The following is a 6,870-nucleotide window of genomic DNA, read 5'->3' on the forward strand; positions in this document are numbered from 1 at the left end:
ATGTATTGGCAGGATTGATAGTAAAGAAGGTCCATAGAGTTATACAGTTCAATCAAAGTCATTGGATGAAGGAGTATATTGATTTTAACACTCAAAGGAGAACCGAAGCAAAAACTGATTTTGAGAAAGACTTTTATAAATTGATGAATAATTCTGTATTTGGAAAGACGATGGAAAATCTTAGGAATAGAGCAAACATAAGAGTTACCACATCTTTAGAGCAAGCATCAAAATTAATTAATAAACCTAGTTTTCAAAGAGAAGTGGTGTTTTCAGAGAACTTTCTTGCGATTCATTTACAAAAAGAGAGTATTAAAATGGATAAACCTATTTATATAGGAACGACGGTTCTTGATTTATCAAAATTACTAATGTATGATTACCTTTACAATAACTTGAAGAAGAAATACCAAAATAATGTTTCTCTACTTTATATGGATACGGATAGTTTCATTTTAGAAATTAAAGCGGAGGATGTTTATTCAGATATGCTTGAGGATAGTGACTCGTATGATACAAGCAATAATTATAAGCCAACTGATAAGTTGTTTTCCTCAAAGAATAAAAAGGTTATTGGAAAGTTTAAGGATGAATTAAGAGGAAAGGTAATGACTGAATATGTTGGATTGAGAGCTAAGGCTTATGCTTATAAATATATTGATGATAATAATATGGAAAGATGTGATAAGAAGTTAAAAGGAACAAGCGTTACGCATAGGTCCCCCATCGGTGAAGTGATGTGAGTTGACAAAGTGGAAGACGCAAGGCGGCCATCTTGGATTTTGACGTGGCGACCCAATTTTCAATAGCGTTCTCCCTTATGCGTAGATACACCCACACACCAGATTAGAAGTTAGTAGTTCGTTTATTTTTCAAGATATTTCGCTCACAAGTTTAAGACTTGTCGCAAGTTTTAAACTCTCTGGTCACACACAGTCAGTCATGGCTGTTGTCTACCGCCCTCCCAAACCACACCCATCATTCCTGTCTGACTTCTCCTACTTTCTGACCCAGCTATGTTTCCTCTCCCCCTCAATCCTCCTCCTTGGTGATTTCAATATCCACATGGACTCCACTGACTCCACGCTAACCACTGACTTCACCGATTTACTCACCTGCTTTAACCTCACTCAACATGTCAACTTTCCTACCCATAACCGTGGTCACATTTTGGACCTTGTCTGCTCTACTGGACTAATTTTGCACCATCTCTCTGGCTCCGACCTCACTCTCTCTGACCACCTAGCCATCACTCTGACCATCAACATCCCCACCCCAGCACCAAGGCATTATCGCACTATCAACTTCCGTAAGCTAAACGCTCTTTCACCTACCTCATTCTCATCGACCCTCTCTGAAAAAATGTCCACTTCTCCCTTCGTTGACCTCCACACCCCTTCTGACCTCACTGACTACTACAACCACACTCTCTCCTCCTGCCTTGACCAGCTTGCGCCTGTAAAAACCAAAACAGTTTCTTTCACCCATTCTGCTCCCTGGTTTACCCCTGAACTCCGCCTGATGAAAACTCGTGCTCGCCAACTTGAAAGACTCCGCAATAAAACAGGTCTCACAGTTCACTCCCAGGCCTACAAGGACCACATACAACACTATAAAGATGCCCTCTCCCGCGCCCGCTCCGCCTACTACTCTCAAATTATCCACTCTGGCTCCGGAAACCCAAAAGCACTCTTCTCTACAATAAACAAACTCCTCAGCCCCTTGAACACCACCACCCAGTCATTCACAAAAGACAACTGCATCTCCTTCCTTTCATTCTTCCAACGCAAAATTGAAAACATCTACAACAGCTTGACCACCGCCGCACCCGCTCCCCCTCAAACCACCTGCCCCCCCTTATCCTGCCATCCCCTGTCTCAATTCTCCCCAGTCTCCCCTACTGACCTCTCTGAACTCCTCATCGGAATGAAAACTGCCACCTGCACTCTTGACCCCATCCCCTCCAGCTTTGTCAAGGCCTCCCTTCTTGCTCTCTCTCCACTTATCATTGCAACAATAAACTCCTCCCTGTCTACAGGCATCGTCCCACCATCCCTCAAAATTGCTGCTGTTACCCCCATTCTGAAAAAACCTGGACTAAACCCTGACACCCTAAATAACTTCAGACCCATCTCCAACCTACCCTTTCTGTCAAAGGTTTTGGAACGTGCTGTAGCCACTCAACTCAAACATCACCTCTCTGCCAATAACCTGTATGAAACATTCCAATCCGGATTCCGCTCCAACCACAGTACTGAAACTGCTCTCCTCAAAATCACCAACGACCTTCTCCTCTCCTCTGACGCTGGCAACCTCAACATTCTCATCCTCCTCGACCTCAGCGCCGCCTTTGACACCATCGATCACACCACCCTCCTCACCCGACTTGAAACCACCTTTAACATTACCGGCACTGCCCTCTCTTGGATTAAATCATACCTCTCTGACAGACGTCAGTTCATCTCCATCAATAACTGCAAATCCCCCACTGCTCCCCTCCCCAAAGGTGTCCCCCAAGGTTCAGTTCTTGGCCCCCTCCTCTTCATCCTTTACCTGTCCCCCCTCGGTCACTTAATCCGCCGTCATGGTCTCCAATTCCACTGCTTCGCCGATGACATCCAGCTTTTCATCTCCACCAAGTCCATCTCCATCGCCACCCACTCTATCCTGACAAACTGCATCACTGAAATAAAATCCTGGCTTCAAATCAACTTCCTCAAACTTAACTGTGATAAATCTGAAATAATCATCATTGGCCCAAAAACGCTCACCAAGTCCACCCATAACTTTGCCCTCAACATCGACGGTTTCCCAGTATCCACCTCCCCTCACATCCGGAATCATGGCATCATCTTTGACCAAACCCTCTCCTTCGACAAATACACTAAACAGATCACAAAGACAGCCTTCTTTCACCTGAAAAACATCGCCCGTCTCCGTCCATCCCTCTCCTCCGTGGCTGCAGAAACCCTCATCCACGCCTTCATCACTTCCCGTCTGGACTACTGCAATAGCCTCCTTTATGGTTCACCCTCAACAATCACCAATAAACTCCAATACATTCAGAACTCCGCTGCCCGTCTACTCACCCATTCCCGAACACGTGACCACATCACCCCCGTCCTTTACAAGCTTCACTGGCTCCCCATCTCCCAGAGAATCCAGTACAAAATCCTCCTCTTGACCTACAAAGCCCTCCATAACCTGGCCCCATCCTACCTGGCTGACCTCCTCTCCAGACACACTCCCACCCGCAACCTCCGCTCTGCTGGTACCAACCTCCTGACCCCCCCCCCCCCCCATCCGGACCAAATTTAGATCCTGGGGGGACAGGGCCTTCTCCATCGCTGCTCCCACCCTCTGGAACTCGCTACCTCACACCATCAGAGACTCCTCCTCACTCACCACATTCAAAACATCACTCAAGACCCACCTGTTCAACACTGCATTCAACATTTAACCCACAGCATCTAACCCCTGACTATCTCCTCGTAGTAGTGTAATAATGTTGCTTCTGGGACACCTCCGTTTAACATGGGAAATCCCTATCTAATGTCATTTACCCCCTTGTCTTTTTCAAAAATCATAAACACCTCTATTTCTCCCACCCTCATCTTTATGAACCTTTTGTCTGTAGTACCTATCCTTAATGTTGTTCATTAGACCACTCAAACACTACAAATATTTGTTTTCTCTTATAGACCTATCATCCTTCTTCTACATATCATCTGGCAGATTAATCTTTGACCCACTCAAACATTGACCCATTCACTTCCATATTAATTCTTTCCCTCCCTCATTGCCCCTAAACACCTATATTTCTCTCACCCTGTTCTTTACGAACCTTCTAACCTTTTGACATGTTATCCTTATTCATTAGACCACTTAAACACCTGTGATCCTTCTGACCTCATGGACCTTTTAACCTTTTACTCTTAATATCATCTGGTGAATATAACCCACTCAAACAACGACCCTACAAATATTTGTTTATGCGTGGGAAATAATTTAATTCTCCTACAACTCTCCTCACCGTCTCATCCAACTCACCGGTATTTAAATTAATTCTCTTATTTGTTTTGTGAACTTTTTTACCAGTTGCCTTTTCAATTATACTTATTTGATATTTTTTACATTCATTTTGTTTTCCATTTATATACCACTCGAACCTTTTCTAATTAATAGCTCACTGTTAGGCTCATGCTCACTCGAACCACATACCTTGAGAAATGACGTTGTTTCACTTGGATAACTTCCAAGGAATTCTCTTTGTCTTGTTTCCTGTTTTTCACAAACACACGCCCTCAGTTTCCAAAAGCTGACAAGCACTTCAGTTCCCCGAAATACATTTTGTTCATTATAAAAAGAGAGGTCTCCGAATGGGACATTTAAACATTGTGAACGAAGATGAGCTTGTCTTATTCCAGTCTTTCCTCTGATGAAGAATACTCGCCAGGACATTGGTAAGTTCATTTGGTATTAAACACTGTTAATGAGAGCTTTGTATGTGATTAATTATACAACTAATAATTTATTTTTCCTATTCATTGCAGCAATTCAAATATTGTAAATATCCTGGCAGAATTTCAAGTTGTTTCTCAAGAGTTCCACAACGAACTGAATACGGGTTTGAATAACCTACCTCCGAGATGGTGGGCTCAGAATGAATTCAATGTTTCACCGTTCTTAGAAAATTCACGTGAAAGGTATGATAGAAAATAAAAAACGAGAGGTGTGTGCATGTGTGTGTGCATGTGTGTGTGTGTATGTGTATGTGTGTGCATGTGTGTCTGTGATTAAAATAGAGAGATCGAATTGTGAGGAACAGAAATGAAAAAATGAGATTGTGTGTGTGTGTGTGTGTGTGTGTGTGTGTGTGTGTGTGTATGTGTGTGTGTATGTGTGTGTGTGTGTGTGTGTGTATGTATCTGTGAATGTGTGTGTGTGTGCGTGTGTGTGATGTTTTGTCAGGCTTACTTCAGCATATAATAGTAATTTCTCCTTATTTTGTTTGCAGTATTAACCTCGAAGACCAAAATTTTGAGTGGGATGATTTTGATTCCCCAAGGAGTGGTTATTTCCTACCAACCTGTGAACCTCTACATTTTCAACTCAACGATCTTGACGCTAAGCTGGATTTTTTCGAGGTAAGCATGTGTGTACGTGTGTGTGGTTCACCGTTTATAATAGGTACACCATATCCCTGCGCATCGTAAGAGGTGATTCAGGGTTGGTGTCAGGAAGGGCATCCGACCCTATATTAATAATAATAATAATAATACATTTATTTTGTATAGCGCTTTTCAAGACGCTTTGACATGGAACATAAATATGAAATAAATATCTCTCCCCTCTTGTCTTTAATAGAAAGAGATTCAAAACCTGAAGACATCTGCTGAACCAACCTTTGACTTGTGCTGGGAAGAAATTGATGACTTATGCTGGGGAGAAGTTGAATGTATACCTCAAGAAAAATGTTTTAATAATATAAAGATTTTAATGTTTTCAATATTTATATATATTTGTTTTGTTTACAATTATTTAATTATTAATTACAAAAAGAGAATAAAGGAGGGAACGGGGAGGTGCACCCCTGCCAAAGACCCTTCACCCCCCTCATCCCACCCCTCCCCTCCCCTTGTGTGTGTGGGGAAGGTGGGGGTGGGATGAGGGGGGTGAGGGGTCAAGGGTGGGGGTGCACGGAGGGTGGGGGATGATGGGTGTGGTCTGTGTGGGCGGGGTCTGTGTGGGCGGGGTCTGTGTGGGCGGGGTCTGTGTGGGCGTGGTCTGTGTGGGTGTGGCTTATGATTTTAATTTATTTAAATTTTTTTTTATTACCACTAATTAAATTAGCTAATCTGGGTGGGGTGAATAGAAATGTTGTTTAATGAATTATTAGCTTTGTTTTTTGTAATTCTTGCGAGTAAAATGAACCCAAGATTTCTTCTCGATTTATATCATTTAATTTGTAGGTCCAAGGGACTGTATCCATTACATCAACGATTATAAATAATTCATTAGTCCATTTTTGTGTATAACCTTTCTCAAAATGGCTTTTCCATTTGTATATCCTTACAATATCACCAACTTTGAACTTGGGCTTTCTCAAATTAATCTCCTTTTCATATTCTAATTTTGTAAATGTTTCTGATGGTTTTGATTTTGTTGATGAATGAACTGTATTGTTGTAATCATCTACAATATCCTGAATTAAATACACCCATTTTTGAGAACCGAGTTGTGTGAATTTTTTATATAATTTCTCTTTCAAAGTACGATTAAAACGCTCAATAACAACTGCCTTTCCTTCATTAAAGGTGCTGTATAATTTAATGCCTTTCCCCTTAAGAAATTTCATGAATATTTTGTTGTAGAACTCTGTTCCCTCATCGGTCCACAGTTTCTTTGGTTTTCTTTTATCCCTATCAAATATTAGCTTAAAGGCTAACATTAAAGTATCACCCCTTTTATTTTTTAAAGGGACAACCCAGGCAAATCTACTCCTCAAATCAATAACGGTTAAAGCATACCTGTATCCCCTGTCATTATTCAATTCAATTAAATCAGCGGACCATATGTGGTCGGTGTATTTAGAATAAACCTTCCTTCTTTTAAACTTTGTGATTATAGGTTTGTGTAATTCTTCAGCCAAAAGCTCCTCAGTCTTGATGACATCATTAGAGCCTAATAGTTTTTTGAGGAATAACCAAGACCAAGTTTCAATTTGACACTTATCATTTTTTTAACAATAAACCTATCAACTTTCTCTCTCAATGTAGGATTTTGTATCAAAGACAAATTATATAACATTTCTCTGTCTGCTTCATGTTTTTCATCCAATGTAGTGGTTTTCCCATAAGCAATATCATG

The 6,870-nt window shown here is 41.4% G+C and overlaps 1 long non-coding RNA gene across 2 annotated transcripts; it reads left to right on the top strand.

Annotated features, from left to right (window-relative positions):
- Nucleotides 1–3,717: 3,717 nt before the first annotated feature.
- Nucleotides 3,718–6,233, top strand: LOC144894304 (uncharacterized). 2 transcript variants are annotated; one of them, XR_013624994.1, is made up of 4 exons: nt 3,718–4,463; nt 4,554–4,706; nt 5,018–5,147; nt 5,368–6,233. It is a non-coding gene; the product is annotated as an uncharacterized LOC144894304 (long non-coding RNA). The 2 variants fall into 2 exon arrangements; XR_013624993.1 differs by having other exon boundaries at nt 3,748–4,706.
- Nucleotides 6,234–6,870: the final 637 nt, after the last annotated feature.

This window comes from Myxine glutinosa, chromosome 11, assembly GCF_964187855.1.
Source record: "Myxine glutinosa chromosome 11, kmMyxGlut1.1, whole genome shotgun sequence".
Classification (NCBI taxonomy): Eukaryota; Metazoa; Chordata; class Myxini; order Myxiniformes; family Myxinidae; genus Myxine; species Myxine glutinosa.